We start from the raw sequence: 18,174 nt of genomic DNA, 5'->3' as shown, positions 1-18,174 counted from the left end.
CATGTTTCCGTGTTGTATCTCCAAACTAAACTAAAACTAAAGTATATAGCAGGATGTTGAAATAGAGGGTTTTAGCTAGAATTGTGAACCTAGAAGTTACCAATCCACATAAAATATATCTGACTGTCTGAAGAAATATCTCGACCCGAAACGTCACCCATTCCTTCTCTCCAGAGATGCTACCTGTCCTGCTGAGTTACTCCAGCATTTTGTGTCTATCGCATAAAATATAAGCTCTATTTCCATTTTATTTCAAGAATTTTCAATATATTTATGATTTGGTTGGCAACTGGGAATCATCTCTTGATGTGTAATGTATGTGGCCTTTGCCCTAATTCTCAGATGTGACTGAAATAATAAAGGGGTGAATCAAGTTAAATTTGGTATGAGGTAAAATGTTTCAGCTTTTACTTGTAAGTGTGAAAAGGAAAGTGGGCGTTTTGAGATTGAAACCATTTTATCTTTACTGAAGGCGGCTTTAAACTGTCCTTGGGTGCCTCTGGGGAAATGGATCAACATCAGGATTCTTCGGGTGATCTCCCATAAGGTTCTGGGAGGTATATAGTAACTGCCATCCTGGGAGATATAAAGTTAAGGTGATTGCTCAGATTTTGAGTTCCTTTTGATGCTTTGATGGCTGATGATAGCTGATATTGGCAGTGGCAGTGCAGGGACGTGCACTTTCAACCATTTTGAATTGTTGAAGTTGTGGATTTGTGAGATGATATTGATAAACTCTCTATAGAAATTTCTATAATGAATCTTTTAAATTTGTCCTCTGTGCTGGTGCAAATTTAAATTAAGGTGTAGTAAGGGAAATGGTTTCTAGTTTAAATGAATTTCTTTATCCAAGCAGGTAAGATGAATTTTACTTTGCATTCTTGAGCTGCCTTGTCGCTGGTAGAGTGAGATGTTGCAAGCTCTGATTCTTTTGACCTCTCGTAACAGTGACAGTTATGTGCCCGACCCAGTCAATGATGATGCCATGCAAATCATCCCGCCAGTTCATGTGGAATTTAGTCCACCTTTATGCACCTTTATCATTTCGGTGCAATTCCTCTCAGCCTCTTGTAAACTTTGTAAACTTGAATTCTTGGGAATTATATCTTTTACCCTATTACCCTTATTGGGTGGTACAGTGGTAGAGCTGCTGCCTAACAGTGCCAGAGACTCGGGTGTGATCATGATCTCGGGTGCTGGCTGACTGGAGTAACCCCTGTGACGACGTGGGTTTCCTCTTGGTGCTCTGGTTTCTTCCCACATTCAAAGGACGTGCGGGTTTGTAAGTCATTTGACCTCTGTGATTAGCCCTAGTATATAGGTCGTGAGTGTGAAAATGGGTTACATAGAGCTAGTCTGAACGGATGATTGATGGTCAGCGTGGACTTAGTGGGCCGAAGGGCCTAATTCTATGTCGTCTCTCTAAATTATACGACCTCCATTGGCTGACAGACCTCCATTGACTGTCCTGATGTAGTGTTTCCACCTGAAATGTTGACCATTCCTTTTCACTTCCATTGGCTGTTAATTAAGCAAAGCTTTTAAAAACACAAACTATTATAGTATTTGCATCCTAATGAATTAACCTCTTCCCGTCTCATTAATATCTTCTAGCATCTGTCCCTCCATTTCTAATTTTTTGAGCATCCTTAAATTGAGACCCTTTGTTTCAGTGCTGAGCTTTGGAATTCTCTTCCTTAACCTTTGTTATTGCACTTCATTTTCTGCTCAATGGCATTCCTTGAAACTTGCGTCTTTGACCAGGTAACACATTGTATTTGATTTAGATGCTTATGAAGAAATTTGCTTGATTTTTATTAAAGGTGCTCTTCCTATGCAGGTTCCAAATGCTCTTGAATTTCAAGTCAGAAATGATATGCGTCTTGGTTAATTGTTGCTTTATGGCAAAATAACCACCCCCTTTCTTCTGTAATTTGTTCTTTTTGCCCCTTTTGCTGGAGATCTATGTACCCCACGTTCACACTCGCTGTTTGCTATCCATTAATTTGCAGCTGCATATTCAGTAGTTTTGGCCTGAAAACTTCAATGCCTGAAGAAAAAAAAAAAATCTGCATTCTGTTTTTCAATCAACACACTGACTTGTGATATGTGGATTGTCATTTATTTTTGGATTTGCAACTGGATTGCAAACCTGAGAAACTGATAGATGTGACCCGAGGCTGAGATTAGCCCATGCTGTCTTACCATCTTTCATGCATTATGCACGACTCTTGCACTTGAAGTGTTTTCTTCCTGATTCTCATTAATGTTTTAATTTGGCCCTCAGCTAATTGTTGTTTTGTGGAATGGCGATCACCCCCTAGTTTCTGTAATTTGACTTTTTTTTTCTGTGTTTGGACTGACGTTGACCCCCAACTGGCCATTAGTAAGCATTTCAGAAAATGCCTCTTGATAGTGCCCTTGATGATTTCATCCATCCCTTATGATTAGTTGAGTTGTAATTAGCCCAGTTGCCCTGCTGCTTTTGTGGACAGGGCATGCCTGAAGTTTACTAAACATAGCACAAAAAGTAAGGAAATTTGTGTTTGGTAGATTATTTCTTTGTTGTAACAATGCTTCTTGGCAATAAATCTTATACCGTTGGAAAGCCTGTTTATTTCCCTTTTAAATGGTGCCACATTTGTAAGGAACATGCATTTGTGGGATAAGCAGCAGAGCTGAGTATATGGGTTGCGCCCATGAAAAATTTGCCAAATCTTCTCTGCCAATGCCAAACAGCTTATTCTGCTGTTGCTATTGACTCTTGTTTTGAGCTTCTGGTACCCCCAGGTGCTGACAATCAGGTGCCGGCTTGGCACCTGATTGGCAGCATCTGTGAGCATGGGCCCTGCTACAGTGGTCAGTAGGTGTCTGCTCCAAGAATCGGCATGCCACGTTTGACTGATCTGGATAGGGCCCGTGCGATAGGGCAACTTCAAGCTGGTGTTCCGCAAAACCAAATTGCGGCATTATTTGGAGTGAGCCCTAGTACCATCTCCAAAGTGAAGGCCAAGTTCCATATAACGGGGGATGTCAGAGACAGGCCGCGAAGTGGGCGTCCCAAGAAGACGACACCCGAAGAAGACCGTTTCCTCACCCTGTCAGCACTTAGGAACCGTAGGCTGTCTTCTACAGATTTGCAGTCAAGGTTTGCAGGACGATATGGCCGACGGCTCTCTGCCCAGACAATTCGGAACAGACTGCATGCAGCCGATCTCCGGTCTCATAGGGCTGCCAGGAGGCCTGCCATGACTGCCCTTCACTGTCAGGCCTGTTTGCGCTGGTGTCGGCAACATGTGCACTGGAACCTGAACATGTGGAGGAACGTTATGTTCAGCGATGAGTCCAGATTCTGCCTACGGCAGTTGGATCATAGGGTCAAAGTGTGGAGAAGATGCGGAGAACGCTATGCTGATTGCTGCACCGATAGAGTAACATCTTTTGGTGGAGACAGTGTGATGGTGTGGGGCGGCATCTCCCTCACTGGAAAAACGAGGCTTGTCATCATTGGAGGCAATCTCAATGCAGAGAGATATCGAGATGAGATTCTGCAACCAGTGGCAATCCCATATCTCCACAGTCTGGGACCGAACTCTATCCTCCAAGATGACAATGCTCGCCCCCACAGAGCAGGGTTTCTCAGAGACTACCTCCAGAATTTGGGAGTGGAGAGGATGGAATGGCCTGCCAGCAGTCCTGACCTCAACCCCATTGAACACTTGTGGGATCAGCTTGGGCGTGCTGCTCGTGCCAGAGTGACCAACACAACCACGTTGGCTGACTTGTGACAAATGCTGGTTGAAGAATGGGATGCCATCCCACAACAGTGTGTGACCAGGCTGGTGACCAGCATGAGGAGGAAGTGCCAGGCTGTTGTGGCTGTGTATGGTTCTTCCACACGCTACTGAGGCTCCTGTTTATTAAATGAATAAATTGTTAAATTGCCAATATGTCTTGTTTCTTCAGACTTCAATCATCCAATCCACCAAACAACACCGAACAAGAGTCAATGGCAGAATAAGCTGTTTAGCATTGGCAGAGAAGATTTGGCAGATTTTTCATGGGCGCAACCCATATACTCAGCTCTGCTGCTCATCCCACAAATGCATGTTCCTTACAAATGTGGCACCATTTAAAAGGGAAATAAACAGGCTTTCCAACGGTATAAGATTTATTGCCAAGAAGCATTGTTACAACAAAGAAATAATCTACCAAACACAAATTTCCTTACTTTTTGTGCTATGTTTTAGATTTTACTTGGTAGATGCTGGTATTGTGGTTGTACTGGAGCAGTTTAGCTTGGGGCATGGGTTATTCTGGAGGAGAAATTTTCAATTACATCAGGGAATGGACTGTAGCTTTTATTGTGGCCAATGCACTCTGTGTTTGCTTTTGTTCAGTGATTTGAATTAGCTGAAGGCTTGAGACTTGGGGCTTGAATCTACTACAGATCACTTCCAAGTAACTATATGCTTATACTTCAGATTGTTTACTCAGTTGTTTGTGTATACTTTGACAGTCCTACACAATGGCTGGATAGCTTACAAAGCTCTTTTTGATCCTTTGGTATTGAATGATCTGAAGTATTTTTGTGATTCAACTGGCAGTAGTGTTTTATAACAAAGATTGAGAAAAATGTTCTTTTGTTTAGACTTCTGTTTTTACTTTGATTTTCTTTGTGGTTGATTGTGAGCAATACATTGATCAAAGTATAATCAGTGAAATCTAGTTCATCCCCTCGAGAGTTTGCTAGATGTGGTTTATGTTCAGAAGTTAACCCAAACCTGACAAAAAAAAAACTAGGACAACACATGAATTTGGAAAGTACAGCAGAGTTTAGCCAACAGTCAAGAGTTGTACCAGACAAGACGATGACTAAGTTGTAGTAAATTAAATACTTTGGAGAGAGAGTTCAACATCTGTTGTTGGATGGGGTAGGTGATGGGTCTATTGAGAGACTTTTATAATCCTTTATCAAATATCATCCTTGTGAGTTAAATGGTGAAGTAATGTTTCGTGGCTTCTAGTACCTCTGTCAGGTGGGAAAACTGGTGAATTAGCAAACCAATGCTAATAATGGGGAATGACTGATGCCAATTCCTATTGTACCCCTCTATTTCAATTGAGGAATTTTATGAATGTTCATGTTATGGCCCAAGGCCTCTTCCTTCCTCCTGTCTTGGGACTCTGCCATCAGATGTAACCCCCTACCTATTGTTTCATAAATGATTGGCTGACTTAATATCCAGCAGAATTTGGTCTCTATACTAAAAGTCATTTGTTGGTTTGTTTGTTCCTGAACTACAGCCAAACCAGTACACGATAGCATGACAATTTTAGGCCCACCTTGCCCACCGTCATCCCTTTGGTGCTAATGGAAGAGGTTTCATTGAAATCGGTGTTATATTTTTAAAGTTATTCACATTTTAACGTTTAAATCTATCTCCTAGGGAGGGAGGAGGGAGGGAGGGAAGAGGAGGGAGTGGAGGGAGGAGGAGATGGTGCTCCACCAATGTAGGAGAGGTTTGGGCCCAATGATTACACTTGGTCTAGTCTTGGATACTCGCGTGTTAAACATAGCAGGGGACTAATTTTATCTTCTGTACACTGCTTGGCTCTTTGCCACCATTGAGAATTATATTTGGCTTTGGCTGAGATTTCCTTCATGCTTTTTCATTAAACTAGTCATGGAGTTAATAGAGTTGGACAGCATAGAACCTGGGCATCGGCCCACTATGTCAGTGAAGACCTTGCCTGTCAATATTAAACTCTCTTGCCTGCTTAAAACCCCTATCCCTCTGTGCCTTGCTAATTCAAGTACCTATTCATATTACTCTTGAATGTTGTTGCTGTTCCTGGCTGCTCATTCCAGTAATTACCGCTTCGTGCAAAAATTGTAACTACCTCCCTGTCATCTTAAACCGGTGTCGTCTAGTTTTAGACACCCCTGCCATAATAACCAGAATAGATAGCCAATGTGCTTTTTATCATAGACTGAAAATGCTGGAGTAACTCAGCGGGACAGGCAGCATCTCTGAAAAGATCTGACGTTTCGGGCCAAAGCCCTTCAGACTGATGTCAGGGGAGTAGGCGGTACAGATATAAAATGTAGTCGGAGACAGTAAGACTGGTCAGAGAACTGGGAAGGGGGCAGGGGTGGAGAGAGGGAAAGTAAGGGCTACTTGAAGTTAGAGAAGTCAATGTTCATACCGCTGGGGTGTAAGCTACCCAAGTGAAATATGAGGTGCTGTTCCTTTTAGCAGTGGGCCTCGCTATGACAATGGAGGAGGCCCAGGATAGACAGGTCAGTGTGGGAATGGGAGGGGGAGTTAAAGTGTTGAGCAACGGGGAGATCAGGTAGGTTTAGACGGACTGAGCGGAGGTGTTCAGTGAGCCTGTGCTTGGTCTTGCCGATATACAGGAGTCCACACCTGGGACAACGGTTACAGCGCTTTTCATCATGTCACCTCTCAGCCACCCTTGTTCAAGGTGAAACAGAAAGATTAAAGACCAATAATGAACAAAGAGAACAAAATAAGCAATGGGGTTTGACTAAAAGTCCAACAGTTCAAGTATAAAATTCTATAGCAATGATAGTTGATAAACTTTTAGTTTCTGGAGACCCTTGGCCATTTGTAATGTCTGTTCTTCTTTCTTGATTTTCCATGCTATCCGTTACGCTCATTTGCTGTCCACGTATCATACATTTGCTGTCCACATTTAGTGGAATCCACTTTATTTAATTTGCTCTTGTGGTCAACAGTGCCACAGCCACTCACAGCCCCTGTTGAATTATTAGTTCCACCAGCATCCATGTCTCATGGTAGTCATAAAAACGTGGAGTAACTCAGCAGCATCAGACAGCATCTCTGGAGAAAAGGAATAGATGACTTTTTGGTCCTTTGTCTCATAGTAGTTAATCTCTTGCAGATTATTCACAACTGTCCTACCCTATTCTTCCTTCCGATTTCTGAATGATTGTGAATAATTACTTGTACCTCCGTCACTACCAACTTGATAAGCATAAAGAGATTATTATTTGCAACTTCCCAAATAAACAATGCAGGTGATTAGCACCAGCAGTCACTGCTGTGAAGAAGCATTCACTTTGTCTGGATTGAGAACATCCTGGGTAATTACAGAACTAAAGATCCTGTAGCTGTTGACAAACATTGGCACAGGTAGGGCATGTAATAGCTACAATATTAATTGATCTTTAATCAATTTGGCCAGACTTCTTAACTATGCCTTTTTAATACAAGGTTTCTAGAATTCTAAAGTAAAAGATTGAGTGATACAGAATGGAACAAGACCCTGCGACCCACCAAGAAGACTACGTCGACCATCAATCGCCCGTTCACACTAGGTCTATGTTATCTCACTTTTGCATCCATTCCCTGCACACTAGGGGCAAAATAGAGTTCAATTAACCTACAAACCTTTGAGGGGGGAGAGGGGAGAGGGAGAGGAGAGGGGAGAGGGGGGGGGAGGGGAGAGGGGGGGAGGGGGGAGGGGAGAGGGGAGGGGAGAGGGGGGGGGAGGGGAGAGGGGGGGAGGGGAGAGGGGAGGGGTGAGGGGGGGGGGGGGGAAGGGGAGAAACACAGGTACCCACAGGAAATCTGCACAGACAGCACCCAAAATAGACACAAAATGCTGGAGTAACTCAGAGGGACAGGCAGCATCTCTGGAGAGAAGGAAATGGGTGATATTTCGGGTTGAAACTCTTCTTCAGACCTTTTTCAGCATCCAGCTCTACCAGCTGCACTACTGTGCCATCCTGTATCAAGAGGATTTATTCCATGCTCGGGTTATATGGACAGAGCTGGGACATATGTCATGCGTACACTAGCATGGGAAAGTGCTATTGCTTCTTTGTTGTCAGTAGTACTCAATCAAAGCAAAAATGCTGGAAACAATGATGTCAGTCGCAATGTGTTGAAAGAGAAACAGAGTTATGTTTCAGATCAAAGATCCTGAAATATTAACCATTTCTTTCCACAGATGCTGCCTGACCTGTTGAGTGTTTCTACCATTTTTGTTTTTTTATTTCCACCATCTACAATTTTTTGCAAATAGCTTGCAAATGCTATTTAATTATTATATGCTATATAATTACAGTGACTCCTTTTTTTTTTAACATCATGTGTAACAGTGTTTTAACAAAGTCATCAACAAAGGGGTGAATATTTGAATCGTTTATTTGTGCATTCTCCCTGTCCCTCAGATTTTTCTCTGGAATTGCATGCAGTTACATGCAAGAAAGTACTGATCTGTGAGTGCACTTTAATTCTATTAATACCTGTAGCCATTCCTGAGTTGGGATGTCACAATTAATGCATGTTTGGCAATTTGACCATTATAATTATTTTGGCTAAAATCACTTATCCCACCTGAAGTTCATGCAAACTCTCAAATTAAGGTGAAACCTTTGAAATCTTTCTTTTCCCCTCATCTCTTTCCCCGTGTCACTGAAAACAGGTGCTTTAGAAACAATTCATATCACATGTTTTATGTCAGTGCAACCAACTCGTTGCACAATAGAGGTTCAGCTATTTAGGTGTGTTGCAACTTGCATTTGAGTTATTCATTAAGCAGGTTTTGTAGATTTAAAAGTAGCATCACATGTTTTCTTACTAAACACAGATGTTATACCTCACTGCAAATTTGGCACTTTTGAAGTTGCCAAAACAAAACTTGACAGTTTTTAATGACCTGAATGCTTAAGTTCTATGGCTGTGATATCTTTCACATTAAAAGTGGACACAAAATGCTGGAATAACTCAGCGGTCAGGCAACATCTCGGGAGAGAAGGAATGGGTGACGTTTCGGGTCGAGACCCTTCTTCAGACTCATTAATATCGCATGTCTAATGTTAAATGACGAGCACAGAAATATAAAATCAAAACATACTGGCGGTCCAGAACTTCTTTGGTCCTGTGTTTTAGCCAGCATTTCCTGAGGGAGATGTTATTGTAAAAATTAGTATTTCTTAAATCTGAATGTTGTCTTATCTCTGGTGTAGTTGTCAGGGAGGTGTGGCATGTATTTGTTACTATCAGCTTCTCCCCTAGCACATTATTCCGTTCCTATTCTGGCAATTAGTTTGGAGCAGAGGATGTTTGGTATCGTGCTGGCTACTAAGCTCCTGTCAACTGTAAAATGTTTACCCAGTTGTGGAGGATCTCATTAGTTTGTCTGTTGAATGGAATTCCTAATACATCATAGGAATAAGAAATAGTGTTTCAAAAAGATTTCCTATTTATAAACAAAAAATGCTGGAGGAACTCAGTGGGTCAGGCAGCATCTGGGGTTGAAATGGGCAGATAACGTTATGGGCTGGGACCTTTCTTCAAACTCATCGGTGTTTGGGGGGGAGGAAATGTGTGGAGAAAATGGAAAAGAGAGATGAGGTGGCACAAAGTCTGGCAAGTGACGGATGGATACATGTTGGGGAGGGGGATGGAGTTTTATTGGCAATGGGTGTAGTAAGTGACAGAGGCTGAAGGTGAAAAGGAAACTAAAAGGTGTTGGAAAAGAGAAAAGTGAAATGTAAAGGCAGGTGGTGGGATATAGGTGAAGGTGATAGGGAGGAGAAAAAAGGGGGGAATAAAAGGGAAATGAGAGGCATGGGGATGTGAGATGAGCGCATGAAGGAGTAGAAAGGAGCATGGTGACTGGTGGGGTGGGAGAAGGTGTGTGTGCACCAGGATGGGGAAAAAAGGGGAAGTCGCGAGTAATACTTAAAGTTGGAGAATTCAATGTTCGTACTGTTGCGTTGTAAGCTACCCAAGTGAATAGGAGGTGCTGTTGCTCCGGTCTCACTATGTGGTTTAGATTTTTAGATTTAGAGATACAGCGGAGAAACTGGCCCTTCGGCCCACCGGGTCCGCGCCGCCCAGTGATTCCCGCACATTAACACTATCCTACACCCACTAGGGACAATTTTTACATTTGCCCAGCCAATTAACCTACAAACCTGTACTTCTTTGGAGTGTGGGAGGAAACCGAAGATCTCGGAGAAAACCCACGCAGGTCATGGGGAAAACATACAAACTCCGTACGGTACAGCACCCGTCGTCAGGATCGAACCCGAGTCTCCGGCGCTGCAATCGCTGTAAGGCAGCAACTCTGCCGCTGCGCCACCGTGCTGCCTCTCTCTGCGCCCCTGTGCCGCCTCTATGGTCTCACTATGGCAATGGAAGCGGCCAAGGATGAAAAGGTTGGCATGGACAGAGCCCATTTACCGTACAATTTATGCGTCTAACATTTTTCGAAATGGTAGAATAACTTTAATTGCATGCGTTATCAACGGTAAAATACAATGATTAGATCCAAGTCATTGTGCAATAATCCTGATCTTGATTATTCACTGAACATTTAAAAAAAATAATAGTTCCAACTTGTAATTGAGCATCTTTTAATTGAGCTTGAAGAAAATAATGACCATTTACAAAGCACATCATTGCACCTCTGTTTCTCTACAGTCTTCCTACCAAATTGGAGCAATGACATTTTTTTGATAAAAAAGCTTAAGCTATCTTGCATGTGGAAAGTTCTTGGCAACGGGACTGAGTTGAATAACCAATGCGTTTGTCAACGGCAGAGGAATGTTGGCTAGCATAGGAAGATTTTGTTTCCCAATCTCGGCTCACACCGCACATCATTAATATCAACCATCCCTCTGCAGAGCAGACACCTCTTAATAATCAATGTGGCACCCTCTCAGAACTGTATTGCTATATTTGCACACATCTTGTAATTACACCTGGAAAGAGAGCTAATCTCCAAACTGCTGATGCTTTCTGGCCTGGAGGCAAGGATGCTACTAACTGGGACAAGCTAACTCAGGAAAAATATAATGATCGGCTTACAGAAGTTGGAATGTGGAAAACATTCATTTAAAATGATTGATTAAAGATTTCTCTCGCCAAACTTGGTTTATATTGGGAGTAATGATACAGATGTTGCTGTACATGTGGTTTTCCTTGACAGTGCAATGATAAATTGTGAATTTTAATGTACAACAATGAATGAGCGATATTACCTTTCTGTGGTAAGAAATGTGTTGGGCAGACTGATTAAAATGCAAAGGGAACTAACTGTTGGTGTAAATGAATGATTGAAGACTCGTAAGGGACTTGGATCAGTTTCAGGCTGCAGTGGTTTATTATATATGGTTATATATAATTACTGGTGGGATGAGAGTTCCTGAAAATATCAAGCAACCCAACTCCACAGAACAAATGGAATAATCTATTAGACTCCTTTTCAGTTCTTCCCAGGGTTTTTGTAAATCAGCAAATGTAACTTGATTCTGTATGTTATGTGCATACTCAGCCAGGTATTTTACCAATATATGGGGATGTTTCTACCACAGACATCCCTTGGGTCTCCATGATGTGAACCAGACCCCCCCTGTTCTCCATTCTTAGAACAAGAACAATTGTTTTCCAGGCCACTATTATGCTGCTGCTGGTGAAAGTTTAATTGTTTTGTTGTCAGTATATGTGACAATTAAACACTATGGACTCTTGAAGAACAATAACCCAATATTCTATGACGTTGTGTATTCGGCTCAAACTGCCTCAGTGCTGTTGAGGCGCATGTAACTGGTCAGCTCTGTCCAAGACCAGAGAAACTGAATGTGGTGAAGCCCCATAATTCTGAATCAGTTCTCCATTTTATAACATCTGACTCTCCTCCATTTTGCAGCATGTCTACTTATACTTCTTGTCTCACTGTTGCTTTTGCTTTATTAACTGTAAACAGAATGCTAGACTGCAAAAGAGGCATTAAGTACAAGGAATAATATTATAATGAACCATTATAACTCATTAGTTTGGCTGCAACTGGAGTATTGCATCCAGTTTTGAGTGTCAAGTATTGGGAATGATTGGAAAGCTAAGGAGAGGGTACAGAAGAACTTGACTGATCCCAATGATGAAGGACTTTAGTTGTGTAGTTTCGATAAAATGGGTTTGTCTTCCATGGAACAACCGATTACTAAAATGTATAAACCAACAGCATAAAGACAAAATAGATGCAAAATGCTGGAGTAACCCAGTGGGAAAGGCAGCATCTCTGGAGAGAAGGAATGGGTGAAGTTTTGGGTCGAGGCCCTTCTTCAGACATAATAAACACAGTCACTAGAGAGAAAATTTGTTGAATTTACCTTTGAGGTTCAATATGTATTCGTATTTAACAAGAGGTGAATATACTTGTCGTAGCTTTACTTCATGCTTGCGTGCTTTCTTGTATGATTTTAAAGAGCAGCTAAATTGGCTGTATTGTAAAGTAGGGGAAATGTAAATCTCTGGATGTATCTTCAGGGAACTGATGATCAAAGCCTATTATTATTATGCACATGGTCGATATATTGGTGAATGAATGAGGAAATCTTTGGAGTATTTAGAGATTTTAATTAATTGAACAATTTGTGGACAAGTCGATGAAAGATGAGCCTGAAATGTTTGCAGATGCAGTAACATCTTGCAGGTACAATAACAACATTTAAAAGACATTTGGACAGGCAAATAGATAAAGGTTTAGAGAAATGTGGGCTAGGAATGGACAAATGCGCCTAGCGTGGAAGAGCCCTGGATGAGTGGGCAGAAGGGCCTGTTTCCATGCTGCATGTGACTGACTATTTGTGAGATTGCACACGCAAGTTAAAATCGAATGCTTATTCCACCATTGGATTCAATGGGTGTACTCATGCAACCAGTGATCCCAAAATACCAGAATGTATTTTTCCCCATTATTTGCTCCCAAAATATTTCTAAAATTCAAGCTCCGTTCCTATTTGTCTTCTCTCATTCTGCTCAATTTGGCAATATCCATTAGCTTTGTATTTAGTAACTCAAAACCAACAGTAAACTTTCTAGTGTAAGAAAATAACTGCAGATGCTGGTACAAATCGAAGGTATTTATTCACAAAATGCTGGAGTAACTCAGCAGGCCAGGCAGCATCTCAGGAGAGAAGGAATGGGCGACGTTTCGGGTCGAGACCCTTCAGACTGATGTCAGGGGGGCGGGACAAAGGAAGGATATAGGTGGAGACAGGAAGACAGTGGGATATCTGGGAAGGGGGAGGGGAAGAGAGGGACAGAGGAACTATCTAAAGTTGGAGGTCAATGTTCATACCACTGGGCTGCAAGCTGCCCAGGCGAAATATGAGGTTCCTCCAATTTCTGGTGGGACTCACTGTGGCACTGGAGGAGGCCCATGACAGAAAGGTCAGACTGGGAATGGGAGAGGGAGTTGAAGTGCTCAGCCACTGGGAGATCCGATTGTTAACGCGGACCGAGCGCAGGTGTTGAGCGAAGCGATCGCCGAGCCTGCGTTTGGTTTCGCCGATGTAAATAAGTTGATGTAAATGGAGCAGCGGATGCAATAGATGAGGTTGGTGCAGGTGAACCTTTGTCTCACCTGGAAAGACTGTTTGGGTCCTTGGATGGAGTTGAGGGGGGAGGTAAAGGGACAGGTGTTGCATCTCGTGCGGTTGCTGGGGAAAGTGCCCGGGGATGGGGTGGTTTGGGTAGGAAGGGACGAGTGGACCGAGGAGTTACGGAGGGAACGGTCTCTGCCGTTCTAGTAACTTTCTAGTAACTTGTAGAGGTAAACAAAAGGCTTTGTATTTGCACTGCATCTTTCCTATCTTCAGATCCTGTGCAGATTACTTCTAGGCTAATTAATGCTGAAATGTAAACACTTGCTTAGGCAAATACGACAACCAGTTTACACATAGCTGTACTGAGATAAATGAGCAAATCGTTTGTGATGATACTAGAAAAGCTCAACTGAATAATTTCTGAATAATTTTCAGAAATGTCTGGAATGGTTCTAAGCGAGCGGGCAAGATCATCTCTGGCCCCTCTCACCCTGGCCACAAACTCTTAAAAGCACTTCCTTCTGGAAAGGGGACTCCGGACTGTCAAAGCAGCCACAGCCAGACATAAAAACAGCTTTTTTTCCACGGGTAGTAGTTCTACTCAATAACCAAAGTCTGTAGTCTCTTTTTTGCTCTGGTTGATTTTCACCCACATGTTTAGACCGTGATATTGTATCCTAATTGTTTTGATGTGGTTATGCTTTATTCTTAATTGTTAACTGTATGTTTGTGTTATCATTTGTGAGCGGAGCACCAAGGCACATTCCTCACATTCCTTGTATATGCACATACTTGGCCAATAAACATTCATCATCATTCATCATTCATATAATATCAATCCTTCAGAATGTCCAACCTTTATTGATGTAGTTAGACTTAACTTTGTTCTTTTTTCCAGGGTGTAGGAATCACTGGCAAAGCTATTATTTATTTCTCATTTTAATTGTCCTTGAGAGGTCATGGTCAGAGATATACAGCATGGAAACATGCCCATTGGCCCAACTCGCCCATGCTAACCAAGATGCCCCGGCTACATTAGCCTCCCCCCCCCTCCCCCACCCATGTTTACTAGGAAGGGCTGTAGTTTTCAGATGAGAGATAAGCTAAGGCCCCTTCTGTGCTCTTGGGTCGATGTAAACGGTCCCATGGTACTCTAAAGAGCACTGGAGTCCTGCCACAATATTTTCCATTCAGCCATTTCCTAAAACATTATCTCCCCATTTCCTTTAATGCTGATGGTGGAAACTGAGTGCTTGCAAAATGATCACCACATTCCCGCATTATGTTAGTGATTACACTTTAAATCGACTTTGTGGGAACACAGCCATGTACTTATCAACGGAGGTGCCATAGAGATGGTGACAGCTTCAAGTTCCTAGGCATCGACATCACCAGCAACCTAATCATGTTCCTTATTGAGTAGGTGATCAAGAAAGTATATCAGCGTACGTACTTTTTTAGGCATCGGAGAAGATTTGATATGTCCATGGGATTCTGTTGAACTTCCAAGCGCTATAGAAATGATTCTGATGGGATATATCTCGGCACAATAATCTTGCACTGTTTTGCATTTGTTGTAATATTTATTTCCATTATTATCATGTACATTGTGTACTCTGGGCTTCAAGCGAACAAGATATTTCATTGCACCTTGGTGCATATGACATTAAACAAGTCTGAATCTAAGGTATTTATTTCACAAAATGCTGGAGTAACTCAGCAGATCAGGCAGCATCTCAGGAGATAAGGAATGGGTGACGTTTCTGGTCGAGACCCTTCTGCAGACTGATGTCAGGGGTGCAGGACAAAGGAAGGATATAGGTGGAGACAGGAAGATAGAGGGAGAACTGGGGAGAGGGACAGAGGAACTATCTAAAGTTGGAGAAGTCAATGTTCATACCGCTGGGCTGCAAGCTGCCCAAGCGAAATATGAGGTGCTGTTCCTCCAATTTCCGGTGGACCTCACTATGGCACTGGAGGAGGCCCATGACAGAAGGGTCAGACTGGGAGTGGGAGGGGGAATTGAAGTGCTCAGTCACCGGGAAATCAGGTTGGTTAAGGCGGACTGAGCGAAGGTGTTGAGCGAAACGATCGCCGAGCCTGCGTTTGGTTTCGCCGATGTAAAGAAGTTGACATCTAGAGCAGCGGATACAATAGATGAGGTTGGAGGAGGTGCAGGTGAACCTCTGTCTCACCTGGAAAGACTGTTTGGGTCCTTGGATGGAGTTGAGGGGGGAGGTAAAGGGACAGGTGTTGCATCTCCTGCGGTTGCTGGGGAAAGTGCCCGGGGATGGGGTGGTTTGGGTAGGAAGGGATGAGTGGACCAGGGAGTTACGAAGGGAACGGTCTCTGCGGAACGCAGCAAGGGGAGGGGATGGGAAGATGTGGGCAGTAGTGGGGTCCTGTTGTAGTTGACGGATATGTTGGAGGATCATTTGTTGGATACGCTGGCTGATGGGGTGGGTGAGAACGAGGGGGATTCTGTCCTTGTTACGAATGGGGGGAGGGGGAGCAAGAGCGGAGCTGCGGGATGTAGAAGAGACTCTAGTGAGAGCCTCATGTATAATGGAAGAGGGGAAGCACTGTTTCCTGAAGAATGAGGACATCTCTGATGCCCTAGTGTGAAACACCTCATCCCGGGCGCAGATGCGGCGTAGACGGAGGAATTGGGAGTAGGGGATAGACTTTTTGCAGGAGACCGGGTGGGAAGAAGTCTGAATCTAAACTTCATTGTGATGTAATGGAAGACAAGGTAGGTTAAATTAAATCGAATAAGTTTGGTAGAAAAATGCATTTACTGCATTGTTCCTTTATTTAAAAAATTACATAAAATAATTCTGTTCCCCTATGTACAATTCTAGGGATTACGTTCAAGTCCATATATTTTAGCAAGCAAATTTGAAATGAATTTGTCATACCAAAACGTGTACGTCAGGCGAGGCGAGTAAGTGCCCACAGAGAATTTATAGTGAATGTAAATCAAAATCTATTTAAAATAGAAATTTGTTTGGTTTGCATGAACCGTGGGAAAATTGTATGAATGATCCAACGATCTTTCGTTGTGTCATCTTGATTATTATCTGAGCTTATCAAATTAGATATTTAGATTTTTAATCTTTCACACAATTTCTGAAGGCTTATATTGTTTTTGGAAGATAACAAGAACACAGGCACGTAGTTCAGCTCCCGCATTAAAATCATGTGCGGCTCCCTATTTCCATATTCCCTTGTGCACACGTGGAATATTGTTAGCAGTTTTTACACAGACCACATTTGCTCTCTATTCCCCATCCAATGATGACGTTTTAGCGACATCACTGGTTTGATGCTGTAATTGCAGTGTAACAAATTGCACAACTTCCCTTTCAAATAGGAAAGTAGAAACTTATGGAGTGGAAAGGTGACAGGATATCCCTGTGGATGTAAGCTTCTTTAATACAGTTAGGTGTACATTTCACAGGATATCTGGTAGTGGATTTGTTGGCAGCAAAGTTCCCAGAAAGGTGGAAATGCTGTTCAAATATTATTTTACTGAATTCCGTTTTGTAATTTCCTTTTGGTTTGCAGAGGTTTGCTAGAATAATCATTGGAATCTCATGAGAGGAAAACTGAGCTTAATTGATAGGTGTTTATGTCCAGTCTTCATATTATGTTGTGTGCGAAATTCTTTTAGATTTGGCTGTGGATTTGTACTTAGAATCACATAATAGAAAACCATATGACATAGAGTAAGGCCATTTGAACAGCTTTTGTTTTAGAAAGACGTGCCAGGCCTCGTCACATTCCAACACTTAATCAATGCAGGTCACGTTCTCCATGTACTCGTGGAAATACATTTAAAATGTACTTTGAAGATGCTGCGTATAAACTGGCCCTTTGGCCCACCTAGTCCACGCTGCCCAGTGATCACCCCAACGCTATTTCTATGTGATCCCAGTTTCCTATCCTACACATTAGGGTAATATTCCAGAAGGCAATTAACCTGCAAACCTGTACGTCTTTGGAATATGGGAGAAACTGGAGCACCCTGAATAAACCCGTGTGGTCACGGGGAGAATTTGCAAACTCTTTCCAGGTGGCACCGGAGGTCAGAATTGAACCCAGGTCTCTGGCGCCGTGAGGCAGCAGCTCTACCAACTGCACCACTGTGTCAGTTCTAAGTTCCAACAAAGTGCTGAGAGTTTCTGGCTCTTCCATCATTTCAGACTGGCAATCGATAAAACCCAGATGAAGAAAAATACTGTTTTTCCATTCTAATCCTTCTGCCAATTTCCTTAAATCTAACACCCGGGGATTTGCATTCCTCTGTTAAGTAGAATGGGTGCTTCCTATTTATTCTATCTATATCCCTCATACTTTTGGACTCCCCTTGGCCACTGCTGTTCCAAAGCAAGTTCTGCAGATTACCTGTCACACTTCATCCTGCCTCCTCTCTCTCAGCTTTCTTCCCCCCTCCCCCACTACAGTCAATCTGACAAAGGGTCCTGACTCGAAACATCATCAGTCCATGTTCTGACCCGCTGAGTTCCTCCAACACTTTGTATCCTTTTGTGTATTAACCAACATCTACAGTTTCTTGTTTCTACAGATTATCTGATCTTTTCTCCTTCCGAATACTTTCTGGTCTTCTAAATGTCCCTCTATATCCTTTCTAGAATAGTTGGGTCTACCTTGTGACCATAACTGAAGTTGGTGTTCAAACCAATGCTATTTCAATTCTAACATGATCTCTCCTGCATTCTGTGCCAAAACTAATTGTGAGGCATCCCATATGCAGTTTAACA

General features: G+C 42.6%; 1 protein-coding gene across 2 annotated transcripts in view; it reads left to right on the top strand.

The window, feature by feature from the left end:
* Nucleotides 1-18,174, top strand: part of edc3 (enhancer of mRNA decapping 3 homolog (S. cerevisiae)) — a 92,716-nt gene that overhangs the window by 15,017 nt on the left and 59,525 nt on the right. The window lies entirely within an intron of this gene.

The sequence above is a fragment of the Rhinoraja longicauda genome, chromosome 38 (genome assembly GCF_053455715.1).
Source record: "Rhinoraja longicauda isolate Sanriku21f chromosome 38, sRhiLon1.1, whole genome shotgun sequence".
Taxonomy (NCBI): Eukaryota; Metazoa; Chordata; class Chondrichthyes; order Rajiformes; family Arhynchobatidae; genus Rhinoraja; species Rhinoraja longicauda.
The sequence above is the reverse complement of the archived record's forward strand: the minus strand, read 5'-3'. Positions and strand labels throughout refer to the sequence as shown.